At 34.5% G+C, this 27,169-nt stretch overlaps 1 long non-coding RNA gene across 1 annotated transcript in view; it reads left to right on the top strand.

The window, feature by feature from the left end:
- Nucleotides 1–26,843, top strand: part of LOC143244670 (uncharacterized) — a 47,508-nt gene extending 20,665 nt beyond the window's left edge. The window contains exon 2 of the long non-coding RNA XR_013025271.1: nt 25,034–26,843. This is a non-coding gene — a long non-coding RNA (uncharacterized LOC143244670). The remainder of the gene's footprint in view (nt 1–25,033) is intronic.
- The last annotated feature ends 326 nt before the right edge of the window (nt 26,844–27,169 follow it).

Genomic DNA, 27,169 nt, shown 5'->3' with positions numbered 1-27,169 from the left:
TAGTGGTTTAAAATATATCAATAGCGTATGTGTTGAGGTTGCTAGCGATCTTAGCCGCCACCAACACCCCTAAATTTTCAAGTGAATATTCGCAAAAGAGGATCGATGGAAAGGAGATTCATCTACAAGCAGGGATTCTTGTTTCATCTGGTCTAAATGAACGCATTTTTTTTCTGTAGATTTTCATGTTTCCTTTCTTTATTTGCTATCTGTTTTATATTTTGATGACTTGTAATTTTTACGTAATAGATGTAATTTTGCACAGACATTTCACGCTCAACATTTCAAATACCGTGCATGCAATGTATTTAATTTTACGCATGCGCCTTTGTTGTAAGCTGTACGAAAAGCACTAGCTCGAAACGTCATCCATCTTTAAACAAAAATATAAAAACTTGGTTATTATTTAACCTTTTATATAATTTCTAAGTATTTGTCGCCCATGTAGTTTTAATGTAAGCTGTACGAACGACAAATTATACACACTTTACTTATCAGACGCCCTGCATCGCCAAGCGTGTTAAGGCGTTCGACTCGTAATCCGAGGGTCGAGGGTTCGATTCCCGGTCGCACCAACTATTATCGTCCTCCCAGTTGTGGGGTGTTATAAGTGACGGTCAATTCCACTATTCGTTGGTAAGAGTAGCCCAAGAGTGGGCGGTGGGTGGTGATGACTAGCTGCCTTCCCTCTAGTCTTACACTGCTAAATTAGGGACGACTAGCGCAGATAGCCCTTGAATAACTTTGCGCGAAATTAAAAAAACAAACAAAACTTATCAGATAAAAATTAAACCAGTAAACATAATCTAACTCAAAACTAAAATCTCTTAGTTCAGAAAAAATAAACTATTTCTAAAACTGTATTCCGGCGTTAGTCATCATCAGTGAAATAATATTTTTAAGATCAAATATTTCGTTTACCACAATGAACATTTTTTTATTATTGTTTGTTAACAAAAATACAAACAGACGAAAAGGGAAGAAATTGATTCCAAACGAATATCGATCCTCGTTTATCCAGATTTTTATTGTGTGTGTGAAATCTACGTATTTTAGTCTCAAAACCATGTGTTGTGGTTCTTTTATGTACTGCATCTGAAACATCTCGTTTCGATGATCAGGAGGTATCAGGAGAAATAAACATTTGCATTATGGCTGATTACTGGAAGGTATTTGTTTCTACATGCACTTTGACATTATTTTTTCTTTTTAATGTTATTCTGTTACATTTCTGGTATATTTGTTGTAAAGCAACAAAGACAAAAACTTTACAGAATCCAAACTTCAATCTGGATAAAACTTTCTTTTTTATTTTGAGTATCGTAGCTTTGCACGTTACATGAGCAAAAATAGGAGTCATTTCTGTGATTTTTAGGCTCATATCAACCTTTGGAATTCCAAAAGGCAACTTTTTTTTTCCTTTAGTTCATTACCTAAACTCTTTGACACAAATAGTACAAACTTTATGGTCAGCCCATGATTTGTTTTCGTCCCCAAGTTTTATTTCAAAATAGGCGTAATACGCTTTTATGACGGATTCTGTAAAGTTTTTGTCTTTGACATTATTTTTTCCTTTTAATATTATTCTGTTACATTTCTGGTAGATTTGTTGTAAAGCAACAAAGTTCATGTAGAAACAAATACTTTCCAGTAATGGCACATCATGCGACCTGTTAATCGTTTATATACTGGTGTGTTTTCCATGAGTTCTAGAACAATAGATGAAACTCTTATCACGGTTGGTCTGGAGAAATCTATAGCCAGTGATGACGAGAAAACCCACTTGTAGAGAAAAACATTTATGTAAAAACGGCTGGTTTGGGTTGAGAAAATTTTTATGTAGAGGAGTGAACAATGTTTCGACTTTCTTCGGTCATCGTCAGGTTCACAAAGAAAGAAAGAAGTAACTGACTCATAGCTGACCACATGTTTGAAGGGGGTTGTGTAACTGAGTGTAGAAATGTAGGGGCGTGCTTAGATGTCTGATTATATTTATTAGTATAAGTATGAAGGTGTTCATTTGTATTGGTTTATTTTGGGTTTGAGTTGTTGTATGAGTAAGGCTTCTTTAATTTTGCTTTTTTGTTTGTTTCTTTATTTAGTATTTGGGTGTTTTCTATGGTTATGTTGTGTTTATTTGATTTGCAGTGTTCGAAAACGTGTGAAGGTGACTATTTTCTGTTCTTTGAATCTGGTTTCCATTTTTCTACTTGTTTCTCCAACATAGAAGTCGTGAAAGTTATCACATTGTATTTTATAAATAATGTTGGCGTGGTGTTTGTCAGTGTAGTTTTTACATAGTATAGACTTTAGTTTTGTGCCCGGTTTTGAATAAATTTGATATTAACTGGAATGTCATATTTTGTTACTAGTTTTTGGCCAAATGTTGGTCATTTGTCTGCTGATGTCGGGAATATATGGTATACAGCAGTATATGGTTTTGTGATTTTTTTACATCGTGGGGTATATTTACTTTTGTTAGTTGATCTTGATTTTTGTCTAGGTGTGTGCGTATAATGTTTTCTACGGTTTGTGGAGGAAACTTGTTGATGAAGTATTGCTTTATTTTGTCCAATTCATCGTTAATTTTATCTGGTGCGCATAGTTTTATGGTTGGTTTTATTTGGTTTTTTTAGTATGTTGAGTTTTTGTTTTGTTTCATGTGCCGAGTCCCAAGGAATGTATAGTCCAGTATGGGTGATTTTTCAACATTTGGCAAAAACTAGTAACAAAATAATAACAGTTAATACCAAATTTATTCAAAAACCAGGCACAAAACTAAGGTCTATACTATGTAAAACTACATTGACAAACACCACACCAACATTATTTATAAAATACAATGTGATAACTATTTTAAGCATAACAAAATATGACCCGATGCCATTGGAAATGACTCACTTATGTAAACGTACATATGATCTTTTGTGAAAAATGTTTTCCTGACGCATAAAAGTGGGTATCATTTTTGTGTTTAGTGCACAGTAATTACTGTAGAACATGTAAAAATTTCAAGTGAATAAAATCAATGCAGATCTGTGTAATTTAAGAGCAATATCAAACAGGGAAAACAGAAAACTCTGAAAACTTCTTTATCATTTCTAACTATTAATTGTTTGAAGCCAAAATATGCATATTTCATTATATGAGTAAGAATACAAATATATCTATATCAGTGTTGACTATTAAATCGCTATTTTATCAATGTAAAACAAACTACAAGTGATAGTTAAGTCTTTCAAAACTGTTGTACGACGTTAGCTTTCTTAGCTACCATCTCCAGTTGTTGTTGTCAAATAACTTCACAAAACTGCTTCATGAATAATAGTAACAGCCAGCAGACGAAGCAGCTGTAAGAGTGAAAGTAGACGTCTATAAGACAGGCCGGGCATGGCCAGGTGGGTTAAGGCGTGTAACTCGTAATCCGAGGGTCGCGGGTTCGAAGCCCGGTCGCATCAACCATTCTCGCCCTCCCAGTTGTGGGGTGTTATAATGTGACGGTCAATCCCACTATTCGTTTGTAAAAGAGTAGCCTAAGAGTTGGCAGTGGGTGGTGGTGGTGGTGACTAGCTGCCTTCCCTCTAGTCTTACACTGCTAAATTAGGGACGGCTAGCACAGATAGCCCTCGATTAGCTTTGCGCGAAATTCAAAACAAACCAAACCATCTATAAGATAGCCAGCCAGTGAGTGATGTTAAAGTTAGCATGTTTAGATAGTTGCAACTACTGTGATGTATCAACGCTGAAAGTCTTTCTTTTCCTAGCTCTGTCTAACATTTTTATCACAATGATATATTATATGAAATCCAAAGACGGTATTAGTAGACAGTGGTTTTAGTAGTCTGGCTAGCAGATAAGTTTCAGATGCAACATGCATGCGAAGGGGAATTAAAATTGGTAATGAATTATGCTTACCAGAACTACGTCTGCCGAAGGCAGATGGATCCTATGTAATCTGAATCATTACTTCACCCGAAACGTTTAATAAATAATATCAACTTGGAAACATTTTCATGCACTAAGAGCCAATATATTACTGAGATTGTGGGAAAAAAATTGTAAAAAATAACTTAATATTTTGCATGAGATTCTCTTTATTTCTAATTCTTTTATCTTGCCCCGAGATCCATCGATGGTACAACGGTAAGTCTTCAAATTTACAATACTAAAATTAGGGGTTCGATTCTCTTCGGTAAATGCAACAGATAGCCCGACGTGTCTTTGCTGTAACAAAAACACACAAACACTTGCTCCCCGGTAATACAGTGGTAAGTCTACGGATTTACAACGCTAAAATCAGGAGTTCGGTTCCCCTCGATGGCCTCAGCAGATAGATCGATGTAGCTTTGCTATATGAAAACACTTCCCCCCCCCCAGTGATTCAGCAGTATGTCTGAAGTCTTATAAAGCTAAAAATCGGGTTTCGATAACCGTGGTGGGAAAAATGTTTGAGAAAATAAAAGCGAACCCTTTATCTTATCTTTTAAGCTATTCTCCCAGCTTCCAAATGAATTTTAAAAACTAGTAGTTTTTATTGAGAATTGCATTTGGACCAAAAACGCGATTCAGTTTGGAATAATCGTAAACTTAATGAAGTGAGTACTGATCACGAAATTAGAGACGGGGAGCCTGGCACTTTGTTCTGACGTCTATGTAACAAAGGGTGGATCTTGAAGCTAGAACGTTGTCAAAGTTTCCATTGAATTGTTTTTGTTTGGAATTATTGCGCAAAGCAACACAAGGGCTATCTGAGATAGCTGTATTTCATTTAGCAGTGTACGACTAGAGGGAAGGCAGCTAGTTATCACAACCAACCACCAACTCTTGGGCTACTACTTTACAAGCGAATAGTGGGATTGACCGTCACATTAAAACGCACCCATGACTGAAAGGGCAAGCATATTTGGTGTTACGGGATTCGAGCCCGCGACCTTCAAATTACGAATTGAGCTCCCTAATCACTTGGCAATGCCGGACGCACCGTAGTGTTGTGGGCAAAAGATTAAAGAAATGGAAGTTACATTTCAATTTGCTAAAGAAAAATAGAGGGCATTTTTCTTTGTGGGCTGTCAAGCCATGTTTTTAACTCCACTCCATCTGAATTACTTTAGAAAAACACACTGCTTCCTTGTTTCGTTTATAACAGAATACCCTATATTGTTTTATGAGATCAAAATTTCTAGTGGTATCTTGAAGAGAGAGAATTACTTTCTACAGATAATAATATAATGTAAAGAGTTCAGTACCAGTTATTTCAAGTTGTGTTAACGTAAGCATGATTTTACGATGGCATTTCGACAAAATTAAAATGCACATAAAAACCTGAAGTACTTTCAAGTTATATATTAATGTCTGATTGATTACCTTCGTAACTGTATTGATAAATGACTAAAAGATTTGTCGCCCTGAAATTCCTGGGCTAAAATTATGAACCCACATGAACAATAAATTTAAAAATTGCATACCTCTTTAATTATTTCAAAGGTTAGATCTTCGGCACACATACGTATGTATAAAGACGCTCAATACCATAGCGTGAAACTTTCATTTGAAAATAGAGTACAATAGCCTGAAATAAAACTTAATTAGATAATGTACGGTATTATTCGTTGGTTTTAAATGCGGTAGACATAATGAAGTAAACAAAAATGGACCGTTCTGTCAATTATGTGTCGTTCTGTTTAGTTAGTATAACTTCTACTGTTAAACATATAATCTGGAAACTTGAAGCTGATGGGAGATTTCTCCCCTCTAAGGAACTTCAGTCATTAGCATCTTGAATAACCCCAGAGGGAGAACGTAAACAGCTCGTCGAAAATCCACCGGAAAAAGATAACGAGTAGCTTATGATCCGTAATCAATCGTAAATTTACATAACTATAGGCAAGACAGTTCCAAGCGAAGAACATCGCAATTTGCGCCTAAGTTTGGTTGAGTAGGTAACTTATCAGCCTGTATGTTTACACTGCGTATTTTCTTTACGCGTGGTCTTGAAGCATGTCGGCTTCTAATTATGGATAATATTCTATTTGCATGATATCTGACAAATACTGTCAACACGTCAGGACATTTATATGCCGGCAACCCATTAGTATGCTTCACACGAACCATTCTGCTGCCCATATGATTCACACACGTGGTTCATTATCGCTCCTATACCCAAACGTATGTTCTCAGTCTAATCTAAATGCTTGATCGCTGAAATTAACGACAAATAAATTAAAACCGTGAATTTTGTGTTAATGCAGTGAACTCCGGCAGAGGTAATACAAGTAATTAAATCTAGGGTGATATTTATAATAGCAGTTTGACAAATGGGCCTGGCATTGCCTGGAGGGTAGTTTTCTGGGCTGAGGACATAAGGTCCATGGTTCACGCTGCAAGGCCACTGAAAAAGTTCCATTTCTTCAGCTGTGGATATATTACGAAAGTAAGAGTTAATCCCATTATTGGATTTGAAATCGAACAAAATTAGGGCCGACTCTGCCCGAAACCTAAAGGACGTTTCTTATTTAACCTTTAACCTATGTCTCGCACATGCTGCTCAGAATGAAATTGCTGCTACCTATATCGTTTGATAATATAACTGGATAACTTTGTTTAAAAAAATGTTTGTCAAAGGAGGTAAAATAAAGAGTGAAATCACTAGTGAAAGGTAACATGTATAATGATATCCTTTAACTTAAAAACTGTAAAACATATTGGTATATTTTAAGAGAAATAAAACAGTCTAGGCGGGGAAAAATACTTAAATTACAACTGCGGGAAGATAAACATGTTTAAACGCCATTAAATTCGTTCTAAACACGAGAGTGTATGTTGGAATCGCATCAAATGAATTAAACTGCCTTAAAATAATAAAAGTGAAAGGCCTAGAGTAGAAGCTAAGTTAGAGTATTTTGTTCAACTAGTGGTGTGAAGTCTAAAGATACTTAACAATATATTCCGAATATGATGATTTTTGTCATATTTATATCTGCTTTGAGGTAAACTCTTACAAAGTAAAGTGGCGTTATTTCAAGATCCCCTTTAAATGTAAAATATATAAATATATATATATATATATATATATTAATTAATTGTTTACATATTTTCATTCGTTAAACCCCATTTATTTTCAGTTTTTTTAGCTCAGACTAATTATTCACATCCCATCAAAGTCTGGGCCCATTTTCAGGAGCAGTTAGTCATATTTATAGAAGTTAACAGGAACGTAAGACATTTATTTTGTATTTCTTTATTTCAGTAATATACAAATTATCCACGGTGGTAACGTTACGCAACATGTGCCAAAATATATACTTGTACCAAATTTAATACACTTTTGTACAAAAAACATGATTTGTTTTTCAAATAACAATGCCAACATCTATATAACACTATGTAAAAGGATACAAGTTTATTTCATTGTTCTTCTCTGCTCCTTTTCTTTTTACATTTCGGTTAATGCTTTAAAGTTTTCCAGCCTCTTTTTATCCATCTTAAAACAACGGCGTCCCCTTATTAGCATTTGCGTGAGAAGCAATTCAATGATTATAAAAACAGTTAAACGTAATATGTTTACCAAACTAATATCTTCTTATCGTTATACATCACAAATACACGAGGCTTTCCTCTGTACTTACTTTTTAAACGTGCTTATAAGAAGAAAAAATGAGGAACGTTCTTTATTGTAGACTGTTAGGCCATATTTGGTTGTTTTTTTCCTCTTATCCTCCCTGTTCTTTTGATAGGCACAATTTTCCTTGTTTTGTTTTGTTTGCTTATGACAGAACATTTTACATTTTTATGACGTCAGTATTTCTAATATATCATGATGAGGGGGGATTGCTTTCTACAGATAACAATGTAATGTAAAGAGCTCAATATCGCTAGCTTATACTGCGTTCGATTAATTAACCATGATTTTATGACTCAATGGAATTTCAACATTTCCATTTCTTGTGGGAGGGGAGAAGGACCAAAAATTTGTCGCCTTGGAGTTTTTGATAAATGTCGCAAGATCCATGATTGCCGCGAAAAACAGTAATACATCGACATGTCTTAACAATATTCGCATTTTAGATCAAAGATTTGAACATGTTCTTGTTTATCAGAATTTTGAGTGTCAAAAACACTTAAGAGGAGAGTACTGGAAACACCAAGGCTAGGACAATTAGAGCATACATTCAGGTTGTTAGTACTGTTACTTGTTGTTTATAAAACCTTCGGATCTTAGCGTCCTGTCTCTAACTGGTTCAGCGGTAAGTATTCCTATTTTCAACACTAAAATCAGGGTTTCAATTCCCCTCGTTGGACACGGCAGAGAGCCTGATGTAGCTTTGCTATAAAAAACACACACAGACAAACACCCTAGCGTCCTAAAATCAATCTAAATTGTTTGGGAAAATTAACAAGAGAGAACAATCAAATTAAACAAACTACTGTATATAACGTTACACACTGTTAAATAGCCAAAGATGTTAACGAGTAATTTGATAAATTATTCAATGTGCGTTTTACGTAAATAAATATTAAGACTAATAGGGAATACTGAGCTCTCCATAACCTATGTACTAAACATGTTGTACTAATTTAAATCGTGTGAGCATCTAGAAAAGTAAATAGATGGCGCTCACAACAAAATTAAGTTTTAACTTTTCCAAATCAGTAACTGCTGAATTATTCTTACATACTTTAGAAACATCAAGTACATGAAAAAATCATTTTTCATTTGTATAGTTTTTGCCAAATAAAATATTATTCAATAGATAAATGAAAGAAAATCTTCAATAACGAGATAACTGTATGCACACGAGCCATCGACCATTTGTCCATCCAATAGTGATGGAAATCGTTTAACAAAACGGAACTTGAAGTAGCAACGAAAGTTGAGCTCTGTGTAGTTTCCAAAGGATACTTTAGTCGTATATATCCAGACGCATTAGCTGATTGTGCTTTGATAAGTTACATTCTTTTCAGCTGAGCGACTGCGCGATGGATCATTGTTAAGACTTGTTTATACATAAAATGGTAGGACCACTTTATTAATCTGACCTCGATATCATGTCTATGCTTCAATGCCGACAGTCTCAGTTAAGCCTAATGTATAGGATTCTTTATGATAGATTACACTGACAATAAAAGAAATGGATAATATTTAAGTAATCTATTGCCATTCTATGAGTGATGTAAACAGATCATTGTTAACTTTCACAAAGTATTCTTACACTTCAAGCTGGCTAATTCATGAAAATGAAAGTGTATATGTACGTATTTGTTTCATATATGCGAGTGTCTGCTTTCTTTTGAAGTGAATTTGTATGTATTATTCAAAAACAGTGTAAAACAAATTAAAAGGCAAATTAGAGACTGGGATTTGATCATTATCAATTTTATAAATTTCCATGTAAATACACATTAGATTTGTTTCAGTAGAGCTTGTTTTTTCAATAGTCTTAATGTTCCTACTCAACAGAAAAATGTATTAATTACAACTATAAAGTTTGCTCACTTATTAAGATATTTATAGAGAGACGTAAGTGAGCAAACCTAATTGAGTGTCTGGGTGGGACCGAAGTGGACCTCTAATTATGAACGAGTTTCCTGTATTAACTGTATCTGATTTGTACTACTTGAACACGAAAGGAGCGAGACAGTAGGAGAAGCATTTCTTACCTCAACACAGAGGCTAATATCAACAACGTTTAAACTGAAGTGACTTAATGTCAAAATATAATTCCACAATAAGCACGAGACGTGCATGTAATTATCAAACCTACTCCTTTCCAGGGATTTCTGGAGGGAATTTTACCTCTACAATAACTACTAATGAACTGGAATTAAATCGATGTTATCTTCAGCACTCTTAAAGGGACAAAAACTCTTTGAGGTTATTGAAGAAATATTTGTTTGTCTTCTGAGCCCCTGCAACGAGACAGTGAGAATTGAATATTAAATACAACCTTGTACAGTTAGTTGTATGGTTGAGTTAGTTTCAGATTGTTTGGAAGTACAAACATGACCATTATTTGTGCACCTACGAGGTTTGCTGTATTTTTTGAACAGCTTCTTTATTGTATTATAAACAAATAAAACATTCAGTGTATAGTCGATAGATGCATGAATCACTCAAATTTATGAAAACCATTTTTCTTAATGTTGCACGGATTTTGTCAACCAAAGAACTTTTATTTGTGTCTCTTTAAAAAACATAAAACTTTAATATTATCTTATCTCTTTCAGAACAAACGTAGCTTATTTCTTCCTATCAACGTGACAATATAATTATAAGATTTAAATAAGTTTTCTAAATGACTTACTGGATTGCTAATTACAGTAGGGCTGGTTTTAATCGGAGTAACAGTGTTGTTGCTCAGGAGACACTTAATTTTGACAGTAAACAAAAAAACAAAGGGCTTCCTGGATAAATTGTCTTTTTACAGACTGTTTATTACAGTAAACAATATTATAATTTGTAAGGGATCAAGTTTTCTGAAGTTCACACAACTTATGAATCATCACCACTAGGGTCATTGTTTAAAGAAATTTCATAAATTATTTTGATTTCCTCCAAAACGACCTTACATTTCAATTGAGGGATTGTAAGAAAGTCTTATAATTTCTCCAACTACAATTATAAGCAATAAAGTAACACTACAAGACCAAAAATTATAAATCATCACGAAACTAGCATTAAAGTCGTAGAGTTTGTTTCAGCTAAACCAAGGTGTTTCTATCCCCTCAGCCTCACAGTAGCTTAGCTATAAATCTGAGGACTTATAGCACTGAAAGAACTGGTTCTCGGTACGCATGGGGAGCACAGCGCATTGTGTAGCTTTACACTTGATAACAAATAAAATACCAAAGTTCCCCTCGTGTGTACATGAGTACATGTAGCACGTGTATCCGTTAAATTATTCAGTTTCCGCGGTCCTTCATGGTCAGGTGGTTAGGGCGCTTGATTCACAATCTGAAAGTCGCGGATTCAACTCCCTGTCACACTAAACGTGCTCACATTTTCATCCGAGAGGACATAATAGTGTGAAGGTCAATCTCCACTAGTCGGTGGTAAAAGAGTAGCACATCAGTTGGAGGTGGGTGGTGATAACTAGCTGTCATCCATTTAGTCTTACACTGCTAAATTAGGAACAGCTTGCGCAGATAGCTTTAGTGTAGCTTTACGCCAAATTCTAAATAAACAGTTTGTGCATTTTTCCGAAAATATAAAAATGATTAAGCCTGAAGATCTTGTTAGATAATTCAGAAGATTGTTCCATCAAGATCAAAAAGTTCTCTCCGCAAGACGATTCCAGACATGTTAAATAAAATCTTTTTGCCACCAACATTAAAGAAACGTGTCGTTTTAAAGCAAAGCCGCCTTGAGCTATTTATGATATTCACCATGATGAATAAAACCCCGGATTTTAGCTTTGTAAATTCATAAATTTACCGATGTACCACCGTGGGACGATAGGAGAAAGAGGAGACAGTAAATGATGTGCTTCAACGGCGAAATGGATATAAAAAATGCAGAGAAAAAGATAAATTACATTTAACACTAGAGGTTTTACATATTGTTTGTTTTTTTGTTTTTTGAATTTCGCGCAAAGCTACACGAGGGCTATCTGCGCTAGACGTCCCTAACGTAGCAGCATAAGACTAGAGGGAAGGCAGCTAGTCATCACCAGCCACCGTTAACTCTTGGGCTATTCTTTTAACAACTAATTCTGGAATTGCCCGACACATTATAACGCCCTCACTGCTGAGCCAAAGTAGATATTTCTTTTTTTCTACCTTTTAAGTAACTATCTTTGTAGTGTTAACTTTATTGTTTCAATACTTTTTGTAGCATTAAACTTTCAATATTTCTGCAGCTAGCTAGGTTACGTAAATATCGATCTGTAATTTTCTTTACAATATATTTTTGACATTATTATATTTGATTGCTTTCCTTTTTATTAGCAATATTTTAGTGTGCCAGCAATACTAAGAGGGAGGCCCACGCATACCCGATTCGGGTTTATTATACCAGTATCCTTTCCGGTACACGAAATGAATCATTATATATGTAAAAACGGCTCGTTTGGGTTGAGAATTTTTTTTTTTTATGTAGGGGAGTGAACAACGTTTCACAAAGAAAGAGGTAACTGACCGGAAGCTGACCACATGTTTGAAAGGGGCTATGTAACTGAGTGTCGGAATGTAGAGGGCGTGCTTAAATGGTTGAATATGCTCCGATACTCCAGACGATAGTTATGTAAAAGAATTAGAGCGACAAGGTTCGTTGTTTTCTGTACGCTTCCTTGGAAAAATCACTTGCATTGAAAAAACTTCGTTGAAATAGTGAAATTTTCATTCACTCCATGAACACGTATATAGTGAATTAGATGGCTTTATACGTACAATGTTTTAGTTTTACTGAGGTAATATTGTTAAATAGTTGTTATTAATCTTCAAACATTTTAAAGGTGGTTTTAAACTGGCGGTTTTTATGGCCACCATTTTGTTTCAACACTATACCTACCATTAAGTACTACCGCACTGAATGATGTCGGCTTGTATTCATAAGTTGCGAAATAAAAAGTTTTGGAAACCCGAATTAATTCACTTTTGTTGTTTCTGAAATAATTGTTTGTTTGTTTTGGAATTTCGCACAAAGCTACTCGAGGGCTATCTGTGCTAGCCGTCCCTAATTTAGCAGTGTAAGACTACTGGGAAGGCAGCTAGTCATCACTACCCACCGCCAACTCTTGGGCTACTCTTTTACCAACGAATAGTGGGATTGACCGTCACATTATAACGCCCCCACGGCTGAATGAGCAAGTATGTTTGGCGCGACCGGGATGCGAACCCCGGTTGATTTTACAATACACAAACTATTTTAGCACTTCTAACAAGTAATTCAGTGTTGATGTATCAACACAATTATATAGTATAAAATCTGCTCTTCCATACTTGTTGAACAGTTACAGGTTAAGATGCTAATATAATTATGCGGTACAAAAACTACTTTACCAAAACTATTCAATAGTTAAATTATCAGCATTATTACAGAGTACACAACGCACTCTACCGGATCTGACGAATGAATAATATATTAACATTATTGGCTCGGCATGGACAGGTAGTTAAAGCACTCGACTTGTAATCCGAGGGTCGTGAGTTCGAATTCCCGTACATCAAACATGTTCGCCCTTTCAACCGTGGGGACGTTATAAAGTTACGGTCAATCCCACTATTCGTTGGTAAAAGAGTAGCCCAAGAATTGACGGTGGGCGTTGATGACTAGCTGCCTTCCCTCTAGTCTTACACTACTAAATCAGGGACGGCTAGTTCAGATAGCACTTGAGTAGCTTTGCGCGAAATTCAAAAACAGAGTACACAACGCACTCTACCGGATCTTACGAATGAATAATATATTAACATTACTGAGTACACAAGCTACTACACCATATCTGATGACCACAGGTGTCAGCATAACAATTATTCAGTACACAAACTACTCTAGTAGTTTCTATCAAAAATAAAGTATTGAAATATATCTATAGATAATATAATATTTATGTAAATATATTTCTCTTAATTCAATTCACGTCATACTTGAAGCTACATTCTACTTATTTTGGGTTACTGTTTATTTATGTTGTTGTTTTAGTTTTACTTGAGCTCTGTTGCATATATCGAATAAAGCAAACAATTATTTACCCCAGTATTGTCGACTGGGTCCACATTAACCATCTCTGGTTCTTAAAAGCTTTTTCCAAAAGTATTCCTGTAACAACTTGTTTGTGAGTTCATGACATGATTGTGTTCTGGTCCCTTAACAACGTATTGGTCACACAAAATTTAACATTGCAAAAATTACATTTAATCTCGCTGATTACTGCTGATTTTCGTAAGCATTTTACATAAAATTTGTAACTTCTCCATTTTTGGTCAATTTATTATACCGACTGTTGTAACACGAACAAAACACAAAGTTGTTGTTGTTGCTTTTGAACTAAGCACAAAGCTACACAATGGGCTATCCGTGCTCTACCCACCACGGGTATCGAAACCCGGTTTTTAGCGTTGTACGTCCGCAGACATACTGCTGAGCCACTGGGGAAGGGAGGCAAAACACAAAGTTACTGAATATGATGCAATTTATGCATGTAGTGGTAGTGAACAGTGTTAAACGAAGGCAGTAATTTATAGATTAAGAAATTAAAGTACACAATTGAAAAGATTTTTATACATAAATGATCAGGTAGTATTATATCCAAACTTCAATGAGGTAAATAATAATTCACCGCAACACACACACACTATAGAACAAACAATAATGTGCATTGTATGCTCTCAAGAAACACGATATATAACACTGTACTGTCGAGTTTTTTACTACAATAAAATTTGCATGTACACATTTGCTTATAGATCTTACAGATTAACTCTATTTGACACAGACGTATGTATTTTGGTGACGAAATTCAATCGGCGACCTTCAGAAAAAAGGTCGAGTGCCCTAATCACCAAATAATTCCAAGCCTATTGAAAATGTAAGAATTATAATTAACTATTCAGATCAGTTGACGTCTGACAGTAAAGATTTCATGTTGGTTTGACTTATGGGCGGATTCTGTCTACACCTCAGAATCTACCAGGAATCCTGTCGCCATTTCCTGTTCCAAATACCTCTCGAATAGACAAAAATCGTTTTCGTTTTGTTTTTCTTTTATACATTATTTATTAGTGATCCACACGACCAAGAAGAATATAAATATCCAAAATAAACCTTCAAATACAATCAGGAAAACATATCGAAATGTTACATTTATCTTACTGTGACTTGCATTTGATATGTACATTTTATTCGAAGGACCATTATTAACTGTAATAAACTATGGCTTAACTAATAGAACTCTTCGCTTGGGTTCTACAGTTTGTATGAAGAATCTTTTTAAAAAAATTGAAGTAGTATTAAATTATGATTATATTACCAGACTGGTATTTACACGGTGTTATCTTACGTGATCAACTGTAAAGAAAACAAAACAAGCAGACACAATTTATCTAATTTTATTTCTAGAAGTTAAAATAGCTGTTCACTTAGATCATAAAAATCAAGTAAGAAAACAATGATTTAAAAATTTTATTTTCCAAACATAAATGTAGGTTGGTGTATTGCGAAATGAAATTAGCACTTCACATGTAAAGTATTGTGTATAATGATACACAAGAGAGGGCAGATTTGAGAGATATATAAATATAATAATTGTTCCGAACAACACAGAAATAAAGTTGGAACTTTCTCTTTTTTCTTTGTACAAAAACAAATATGTAATAAACATTACACGTTAAAAGCAACTCGGAGAATTATTTGGGTTGTTCCAAATTTCTAGCAACTTTACGCGAGAACAGTATGCGCTAGCCGTCCCTGATTTAGCAATTTAAGACTAGAGGAATGACAGTCATCACTACCCACCGCCAGTTCTTGGATTACTGTTTTACCAGCGAATAGTGGAATTGACCATCACATTATAACGCCCCCGCTGAAAGGGCGATTATGTTTGGTGTGACAAGGATTCGAGCCTGTGACCTCCAGCTTAGTCGAGCGCTCTAATCACTTGGCCTTGCAAAGCTAGAAGTGATAAACTAGAGTGAAAATACAGTCAACACCACCCAACGCGAGCTCTTGGTCTTTTTTTTTAACAACAAATAGTGGAATTGGCTTTCACAATATAGTGACTTACAGCTGAAAGGAGAAGCATGTTAAAAGACAGAGCTTCGAATCCGTGATTCGCATATTGGGAGAGATGAGAAACGACGCGTTGGATTAATACTAAAAGTTCGAGATTTTGTGCGGAATAAGACAATTTGTGGTAATCGAGAGGAATATAGGGGGCGACTTCTTAATTACATTTTTAAGGATTCGAATATGGAGCTTCTTGAGTGGTGTTTAATTATTTAAAATGTTTGTTGTTTTTTTTTGTAAATATGCTCCCAATGACTCAACGGTAAGTTTGAAAACTTATGAAGTCAAAAATAGCTTTTATACCTGTGGTATAGCTTTGTGCTTAACCAACAACCAAATTTAATTAAAAGATTATGTTTTATAACTTCAGATATGGAGTTCAAAGTTTTAAGAAAAGCAGTTGAATTACAAAATTTTAACAGTTAATTCTGTTATCTTTTACGCATAGAACTTAATTATAAAATCAAAACATACAGCAGAGATGAACGACCAATAAATTATTTTCCAGAATAGCGCATGGCCAGGTGGGTTAAGGCGTTCGACTCGTAATCTGATGGTCGCAGGTTCGAATCCCCGTCGCACCAAATATGCTCACCCTTTCAGCCGTGGGGCGTTGTAACGTAACGGTCAATCCCACTATTCGTTGGTAAGAGTAGCCCAAAAGTTGACGGTGGGTTGTGATGACTAGCTGCCTTCCCTCTAGTCTTACACTGCTAAATTAGGGACGGCTAGCACAGATAGCCTTTGTGCGAAATTCAAAAACAAACAAACAAACAACCAATATAAGAATCACTTAATCATATTGTAATGCATCATTCATCTGCTTCAACTTTAATAATGCATTTTTGGGCTTCCCTGTGTTGTTAGCTTCAAAAAATATTAAAACTAATGATTTTTTTTATAAAAGATTCCAATTCCCTTATCAGAAAATAGCGATACTGTAGTAACCGTTTGTTTTTTACTCACCGCTTTCACTGCAGTAATCACATGACAACTCTTCAGCTAATATATCAAATCGATTGGGATACTTTCGAATATATTCTCCCCTCATCAGATTTGAGCCCAAGTCGTTACATTCAACCCTCCACATTCACAACCACATCTAGAAAATTTTCCTGCATGTTTCTTTGTTACTTGGTTTTACTTAACTCATACCGGTTAAATTCATCATAATGCCAAATGTCTTCTTTTTGTCCATTACGGAAAAGCTTGGGGTATTTTGATTAATGATACACTGTTAGGCCTACCACAAACATCAATGTCCGCCTTGATGTTTGCGCTAGGCCTAACAGTGTATCAATAATCGACTAATTGTTTGATATACATGCTAGCAAAGTTTAGCACCAGCTGAAGTGCATGCCCTCCTCCTTTCATTTATGGACTTCTGTTGCACACATTTGCCAATGCGCCGTCCAAACTGCGTGGTGTCATTTGTAATTCTGAACAATTGACCCCAATGAGAAATCCGGCAAATAATAACTGCTTTTTTTTTTTTTTTACTTTTCTTATTACTGATTATTGTGTATTGTCTATCTATTGTAGTTATCTTATTTTTCATGCCAGTAGCTAGTGAAGAAAAAAATCGGAGTGAAAGTAATACTAAAATACAGCTTAGAGTGTTTTGTTTTGCTCTAGTTTTAGCACATGCTCTAGTCCCTCCAATAATCTCCCCAAAATCCTTCCAGTAATAGTGTTCAATTTAGTATCACTTAGCTCTTCCCTTTTCCACATATGTGTACGTCTTGCACTCGATCTGTGTGATTTCAGTTCTATCTTTTTACTTATTCTCAGTCTGCATATGATTTCAGTGACGACATCACTCTGAGATCTTGTGAAATTTCTTACTTTCTCCTTGAATGCTACACCTCTGTAACAGACAACAGATCATTACCAGATGAGCTTTTAAGTCTCGCAAAGGATTTTACCGATATTCTTTGAACAGAATGTGTCTCCAATTTTGTGCTGAAGTTTAAGGAACCTGTCAGTAGTGTAATCCTATTATAGCTTTCACTGGTCAACCATATAAATACCTCTGCATGTGCTTCAGGTTCTCTCTTGAATATACTGGATCACACAGTTTTTACTACTGAGAATTTAAACACTTTATGACCGTTTCTATAAACAACTCCTTTCTCTGTAGTCATGTCTTTCGTAACTAAGCCATCCATTCCTATGGTCAGTTTTAATATTTTTTCGTATGTGTTTAATACTTCAGCTCTAATCTATCCATACACATTATATTGCCATTCTTCATTGTGTTTAACTTGATGCCATCTGCTCGGACTCACTCAACGCTCTTTATGTCTCCAATCGCTGAAATATGATTTGACCTACTTCTTTCTCTGAATTGCTGCTTTGCCTATCCTCTCTGTTTCAAGTGCTTGTATAACGAGGGAGATATGGCTATCCTTGCTTTGAGTAACATATGACCGGCTAGAAACCTTTTACTTGTAATAATACTACTCAAACCATACCAAAATTGCAGGATGGCATTTTTTGTTGCCTCTTGTATATTTTCATGGCTACAATTTGCATCTTCTTCAGCTTGATCACTGTTAACCTCTGCTGTTGATGCACATTAGTAAAGCCTATACTCCATTTTAGTCATGAAATTTCCTTTCATTAGACTTATGAGATTACTTTGCTGCATTTTCTGGGCTACAGAGCATTTAATAAGATTAATTTTTTTTTTGCTGATTTCTCCCTCTTTCACTGAGATGATCAAAATGTGTGTACATTGTTATTTTGAGTGGCCCCATTACAATCCTCAAAAAAGTGACAATTTCCTCATGTGAAACCCTTCTCCATTTATACGTAAGCATGTTGTTAAATATTGTAGGCAAAATTCAAAGTATTTTATCTGGTTGGATGAACTCTTTATTTATCTTTACTCTATATGCAAAGATTTTACTGGTTCATGTATACAGTGAGATACTTGCGATAATTGTATCATCAAAATATTTGTATACCATTCTGGGACCTTCTAGTACATTAACCAGGTGTGCTGTATTTATATTAAAGAGAACAGGACCCAGCAAAAGCCTTTGTGGCAAACCAAAGCTGATTATAAAAATTTTATATTTCCGTCTGCTAAACCTTATTTGTAATGCCTGGTGTCTAGCATTACCAATATGTCAGATGAGAATGTCTGAAACTTTAGCTTTGTTTTTAAATGCAAATATCTACTAAACTGTAAGTATTTCAAAGACTGTACGAGGTCTGTTCAAAAAATACGCGGACTGTTTGAATTGCGCGGCTCCAGTTGGTTCCAGGGGAATCCGCTTGGTGTTGCTAGGTTTGCACAGACCAGCTGATTACGATGCCATTTCCCGATTGCAGATATCTTCATTTGTGTATTAGCTACGCGGTTTTAAGTGAAGTGCGATTTTTTCGTTTGGCGGATTTCAGAATGAATGACCTGAAGGAGCAATGACTTGCTGTGAAATTTTGTGTTAAACTTGAAAAATCTGCGACTGAAACTTTTGCTATGCTTAACACGGCTTACGGTGATGTTGCTATGAAGCGTACGGCATGTTTCAAGTGGCATGAACATTTTAAGGATGGTCGACAGTCCATTGAAGATGATGAGCGTCATGGAGGTTCTTCCACGTCAACTGACGAGCCCACACGTCGACAAAGTCAACACCATGGTGCGGGCAAATCGACGTCTGACTGTCAGAGAGCTTGCTGAAGAGTGTGGGATATCAGTTGGATCTTGTTACGAGATTTTGACCGAAAAATTGAAGATGCACCGCGTTGCTGCGAAATTCAGCCCTCAGAACTCGTGAGTTTTTGGCCAAACACTCGATCACTGTTCTTCCCCACCCACCCCTACTCACCTGACCTTGCTCCTTGCGATTTTTTCTTGTTTCCCAAACTCAAAAGACCCTTGAAAGGAAAAAAATTTGAGACGATTCCCGAGATTAAGGCAAATGCGATGAAGGAGCTGGAGGACATTACAAATGAAGCGTATTAGGACTGTTTCAACAAGTGGAAACACCATTGGGATAAGTGTGTGCGTTGGAGAGGAGAGTACTTTGAAGGGGTTCCAGACCTGTAACTTCTAAATAAAGTACATTTTGTTTTATGACGTCAGTCCGCGTATTTTTTGAACAGCCCTCGTATAACACAGTTATGTGAGGTCTGATACATTGGATCCTATGGGTTATTACCTTGACATTTGAGTTGGGAATTTTTTGGATCTCACCACTCTCATCTTGATAGGTAAGAGATCTTTCTTCCAAGTCTCATGCAAATATTTTTTCCTCTAAATCACTGACAAACTAATTATTATACCTCAATTTGTTTTTACTTTTGTGAAGATAGTTTTGGTATTAAAGTATCTATATTATCTGTGCCTAGTACAATATCTCTTTTAGTTATTGGAAGAATCATCTCCAATTCATTTAGTGTCACTGGTATTTCTGACCGTGAATCAGCTCTTTGTTAAATTGTGGCATCAATTTTGCCATCCGATCTTGCAAAGATCTTTCTAATTGCTTGTAGTTAGCTTATATATCATGACAAGCAGTTACATTTTACTCCAATTCTAAGACATTTACCAATTGACCTTTTAACTTCCTGTGGCTCGATCACATCCTAAGTAATACTAATTTAATACATTTTACTACTTTCCAAAATTGGGTTGATCTAGTGGTTCGCCAGATCACATTACTGATGGGTATTATCCTATAAGCAATGAACGAAAACGAATACAAATTAAAATCTGAAGAATATTTTTTTCATTTTAAATTGGTTTTTTTTTCTCTGCCTCAGCGTTATGGCTGTGGACCTCTAAGGTTAAATATTGAGATCAATACCAGTGATGGGCACAGATAACATATTACGCAGCTTTCTGCTTAACTACAATCAAACAAATTTAATTGGACTTAAAACTACAAAGGGAATGAAAGATTGGGCAACACGTGTAATGTTAAGTGTCTCTTGTGACAAATCCTGTTTGTTTCGCTAATTAGTTATAATTCAATATCGTCAGTCTGTGTTTTAAATATACATTTGTTTTGTCCATTTTGTTTCCTAAGTTTTTATATTTTTGAAAACTACATAAGCTATAACAATGTTTGGAGAATATTTTTAACGTCACTAATAAAAACATGTATATTATAATTATTTATTATTTTATGTCACTATCACACTTATATTTCAATAGATACTGAACAATAAATATATCTATACTTGTGCTATTATGCGACTACCAGATGACGTTACATGGAATGACGTATTTTAAATCCATTGTATGTGACAAACCTTAGTAAACAAAGAAGAATGTTTACACCTACGTTTTTGACGAGGATGCATTATGTTTTAACACCTACATAAACTCGAAACGATACATATATATACTACTTATACTGCTGAAAATGTTCCGCACTATGAAAATATATCTTATTCCGATCTTAGTTAATATATATACAATTGTTTTGAGATAATTTTTACAACAAATGATTGGTTTATTTTGAATTTCGCGCAAAGCTACTCGAGAGCTATCTGCTCTAGCCGTCCGTAATTTAACAGTATAAGACTAGGTGAAAGACAGCTAGTTCTCACCACCCACCGCCAGCTCTTGGGCTACTCTTATCAACAAATATTGAGATTGATTGTCACATTATAACGCCCCCGCGGCTAAAAGGGCGAACATGATTGGTGTCACGGGGATTCGAACCCGCGACCCTCACATGTTATTTATTAAAATGGCGAAATATGGCTCGTTAATTAGTAATAAGTATAGAGAACAAATATAAATAATCATTACAAATTTTAGTATTCGAAGAGCTAGCTTACGAGAGTTTCACGTGACATAAATGTGAGAGACTATGCCTTATTGGCCTAATGTGGCCAACATTTTCAAGTTCTCTAGAGTTTGATATACGGGCCCCATAATCAGCAATAGTTAATTTATTTAATCAACGAAACATTTTCATAGATGGAAATTGCGATAAATAAACGATGAACTGATCTTTGACAAATTTCTGAAATGTTTTGGTAGCTAACATTTATAGAAATGTCGACAAATAAAAAGGTAATAATCATTTAAACATATTTCTCTGAAGAACCTACGGTGCGTAAAGTCTATACAGCTTGCGTACGCCTAATTTCTAAATCGAATGTGTTCAGAGACCAAAATAATTTCTTTATACGCTTTTGTTTTGATACCACAAGCTTATGTTACGTTAGTTAAGAAAACTTGTTCGCAGAACTAAAACGTTTTTCTATACTATTGTTTGATTGAATGGATTTGATACAAATAAAGAAAACTTACTCAAAGATTAATTGTTTACATGTCTGGCTGACAAGGTTAAGTCTAATTCACACAATCAGTAAGGAAAATGTTCAGAAAATAGTCTTGAAGTTGTGTTCTTCCCATAGCTTTATACGCATGAAAAGCATGATAAACAAGTTTTGTAACTCTAGAGGTCCTGCCCCATCCAAAAGATGAAAGACAAGACGCCAGACAATGTTAATAAACTTTCTTATTCCTTTGTGCTTAAAGAAATGTCTCAAACGTACAGCAGGTGTCTTCTTGAATTTAACCATTGTTTACTCCCTGAAAAGCTAATTTAAAAGAAGATTATCTACGCAGGCGCAGTCTCTATTTGTCAAGTGGTGAACTAAATAGTTTTGGCATGCCTGCAAGCATGAATGAAAGTGATTCGTAATGGGAAGGGCTACTGGTTTTTACACCTTTGGTTTCTAAAATGTGCTTAAACAGAATGAACTAAGCGTTCTCTGTACATAAACACAGTTTGTTGTAACACAATAAGTATTCTTTATAACATAAAAGATAACAAGGAATGTAAAAACACTTCTAACACTCTTGGCAGGAAGAGCATATCCATTTATTAGCTGTTTTTTTGCTATGAATGTTTCAAAGCCAAAAACTTTTCATTACTCTCTTATCATTATTTGTTAAGAAAAGATAATTTGTAAACGATTAATTTAGGACGAGGCAAGGCCTTGTATTTAGTGCTGGACGGTGATTACGAGGGTTCACTGTTTGCTTCTCATCACAAAAATTTCGAATACTGTACTTCTGAGCCCAACTACCTGTCGTCTTTCTGGTCTCTCAGTTCCAAATTAGGTGCAGCTTGAGCAAATAACCCTAGAGTGACTTTGAGCAAATATCTGAAACAATTGTTTCCAAGACTTTCTAGTATGTTTGATAATCCGGATGGCATTAAGTAATCTTAGAACTTATCTTAGGTTCATTGTATAAAATTGTATAATACTTATTTTATTCTAGCATCGATCTTAATTAATCATTTTTTGCGTCTTTCCGCTCCACTACTGCTGGACGAATTATCAGATATTTATAAAACGTTAAAAATGTTTTTAAAATAAATTTATCCTCAGCCAAAGTTGTTTCTTTAGATATCCATTCTCTAAACACAGGTTGAACTCGTGTGCTTTTTCAATTATCTATTTACAAGAGAGGTTAAAATAATCATCTTTAACTTATCCATTGACCAACAAAGGGATTTAGCTAAATATCCTTCAAATCAAGTAACTAGAAGATGGATTGGTTTAATATTCTTTTTCAAGTTAGGCATTGAATAGAAGAGAAGTTATGTTTAATACCTTCTTTAGGTCATGTATTAACTAAAAGAATGGTGTTAACTTTTTTCTTTGGATTATCGACTGAACAGAAAAAAATAAGAGGAATAATAATCTCCGTTTGTGGTATATGAGCATTTATATGATCAATCTGATGTGATTAGATTGAAACTTTCTATTTGTGCAGTGGTTTTTTTTATATTTAATTTTTTTAACGCATTTTACAGTGCATTTACTGTTCCACTTAGAAACTAAGATGTTTTAAGACATTCTCTCAATTAATTAAAGAACATATTTAACATACAATAATTTTAAATGTTGACTTTACAGTATTTTCAAAATTTTCTGTTGCTTAAGGTGTCTTAAACCTTTGTTTTTCATCATGTAACTCATGTTACTTTCGCAGTACCCTAATGTATACTTTTTGTTGTTTTTTTTAATACACTAAACTGCCTATAGTGGTGTGTCGAAGCCTTGCTTATGCTGATTAAAAGAACACCTGTTACTCGATAAGAATGGTCATTATCAACACCTCCGGCCCCAAAACACGTCTCACCTGATGACTCACAAACTGCATGTAAATGTCAGTAAACCTATTATCAATCAATCCGTCACGCCTTGAAAGAGTCATTGACATATGGACATTTATTAGTTGCAAATTAAGTCGCCGAGTTTGCTCCAAGTTTTACCGTTTCGTGTATCGTTTACACAGGTGCAAGGATCGCGGTATACACTTTTTTTTTTAAAAGCAGCAAGTGTCACAGGAACATTACATTAAACAAATCTCCTAGTTGAGTAAAAAAAAAAACAAATGAGGAAATTATTAGAGTACTAAGGACTTGTTTAAATAACACAAAGCACATTCAAAAGTACACAAATGCAGGTGTGCATTTGGTGACTCTTCCATTGGTGTCTATACGCAGTTCATTGGTTTCTTAAAACATTATATAGATGTGATTTGTTTCTTTTGTGAAAAAAATTTATGCTTCATTGGTAAAATTCTGACATCACTATCGCCACATAATTAAAGATTCTGAACTACTTACTCATTGACTAAAATATTTATGTTATTACGACTCAATCAACATAAGGTATATAATGTGATGAAATTCTCTCTCATGAGCAGTCATTTTATATTTCTTCATTTCCCAACCACTCGAAGTTTTTATTATTCAAACAACCAAAGTTGTTTATAAACGTTTGACAAAAGAACACAGTTGTTCTATCAAAAGCAAACATATTCTCCATCACATTATTATACAAGGTAGGTAAACCCACAAATAGTTAATAACAGCTACAAATAAATATTACGTATTCACATCTTTAAAATGTACGAATTTTCAAAGTCGTTATTTCTTTTGACCATAATCAGCAATTTCAAACTGGTAACTGCAATTTATTTGGACGGTTTTAAACACTTGTTGAAACAACCAGGCTTCATTCAAATCAAATTACTCATTTACTTGTACATTATATAATATAATAATCACATGCACATTTGTAAACACATATCACAAAAAGTTATTCTAAATGCAGACGTTTCATGATATGTTGAGCTATAACAAACCAAACTTCTTGATACCATTTTATGAAAGTTTTAAATCGCCATTTTATTTAATACACACGCTTTCCAATGTAATCTGTGACTTCAATCTATTAATAAAATGGAATATAATTTTCTCTTTGTTTTAATCTGCGAATGATTTTGTATAAAAATAAAATATTTTTTGTTTTCTTTTTCAGCGGAAATTCCAGAAATGATAATATTTGTGCAAATCTAATAAACAAAAAAGAAGTAAAAAACTGAGTTGAAAAGTTCACTACTGATTACTGCATGCTAAGAGCCGTGCCCTTTCCGGTGGAAGCATAGCATCTTCAATGGTTACCACTTCTTAAAGACCAGTTTAAATAACTTATTTTCTGACATCTTCTTCAAACTGCTTAACACTATGTAATATTTAAACTTTTTTTTTTCTCGTGCTTGTAATTTTTTGAAACCGAAAACGAGAACTTGAATTTCTTATATAATTATGTCATTTTACCATTTTAAATTGTGAACATTATGTAAATGTGAAGCAGCGATTAACGATGTTAAAAGATCTTGTAATTTTATATCTTTACTGAAATGAAGCATACTTATATATATAATTCAGCGTTCTCTTGTAGATGATTCAAGTAGAGCATTTATGATGTATTAACACGGGTAGAATTGACAGCAAAAGCACAATTGAGTAACACTTGCAGAAAAGTCTTGGAGAGGAACCTATTGAAGTAGCTCAGGTTGAAAGAACGACGTTTCTAGAGACTTCGGTCGCTCCTCTGAAAACAAAAAACAATCTTTTTCGAAACGTAGTTGTGTATATCACTTTTGTTCAAATTTTGACAATGTCCAATTAGCTCAGTGATTTTATTTTTATGCCGTAATTACAAAAAACAATATTAACTTTAAAGATATTAAAAATATTTTAATTTCATACTTGTAACTTCGAATTTGACTTTCTTTTAGTTCAGAGTATTTTCTTTTTAGGAAAGGATTACATAACTTTCTAATACGTTATTTCTATTAACTTTTTCATATTTTTTACATACACTTGTTATGTAATTCGAAAACATAATTTATTACTTTTAATATCCTACTTGTAACAAAAAGAAACAATAAAATTTCTTAATTTTTATCATCGATATTTTTGTAACAATTGTAAAGCTTTCGGGTACAACAATATCTTGTATTGGCTTAAGAACACCACTTATCTTTTAACTATTAAGATTATAAAAATTTTAATTAGGTTGGTTTTAGAATATAATAAAATATTTTCATTTGCCATCATAAAATGTTTCGTTATTTCTTTATTTTCATAGAATTTGTTTTTTTTTCCAAAATATAATGAAATATCCTCAAGGAATTCACTGTGTTTAATAGAAGATAATCAAAATAATGTAAATTTTAGTTTCTTCATGGTAGGCTGGGCATAGCTTACTGGTTTGTGAATCTAAATCTATATCAAAAGATTCCAGATTCGAGCCGTGATATACATTTGAACACCTTCTGCAATTTCAGATATGGGAGCACTAGAAGGCTTCAAATTCAATTTCATTATTAAGTGAACAGTAAATGCAAAAATGGGAGAGTTATACTGTTTACTTGTGCGCTCTCTGGTTCAGCAGAACCGGATTAAGGTATGCCTAAATCTTAAAGATTTCTTACCTGACCATATAGATTGTTCAGGTTGTAAATACCTTCTTCATGCGTGGTTCATTATTAGAACAAGAAACATCTACTTTCCTAAGATGCCAAAATTACCAGGTTTGTTGTTTTGTGGTTATCTAATTTTGAATCTTACGTAACTTCTTGGTATCATGAAACATCTGTAGAGGTTGAAAAATAACTAACGAAAAATTAAAATGGTTTATCATTTAACTGTTATTGAACGTGTTACTATACAACTTTCTATAACTCTAATTAATACTTAAGCTATGTGTTGTTCTATTTATATAAAAAAATCAAATTTAATTACTTACTAAAATATAAAATATCATTTGAAATTTCAAGAAATTGTTTGTTTGTTGTTGTTTTTTTTTAAATTCGCACAAAGCTACTCGAGGGCTATCTGTGCTAGCCGTCCCTAATTTAGCAGTGTAAGACTAAAGGGAAGGCAACTAGTCATCACCACCCACCGCCAACTCTTGGGCTACTCTTTTACCAACGAATAGTGGGATTGACCGAACATTATAACGCCCCTACGGCTGGGAGGGCGAGCATGTTTGGCGCGACGACCCTCAGATTACGAGTCGCACGCCTTAACACGTTTGGCCATGCCGGGCCAGCCAAGAAATTAAGATTGCATTATGATTAAGTCACTTGCATACAATGTCCTAAAG

Source organism: Tachypleus tridentatus, chromosome 2 (assembly GCF_004210375.1).
Source record: "Tachypleus tridentatus isolate NWPU-2018 chromosome 2, ASM421037v1, whole genome shotgun sequence".
NCBI classification, from domain to species: domain Eukaryota; kingdom Metazoa; phylum Arthropoda; class Merostomata; order Xiphosura; family Limulidae; genus Tachypleus; species Tachypleus tridentatus.
This window is presented reverse-complemented; position numbering and strand designations above follow the sequence as displayed.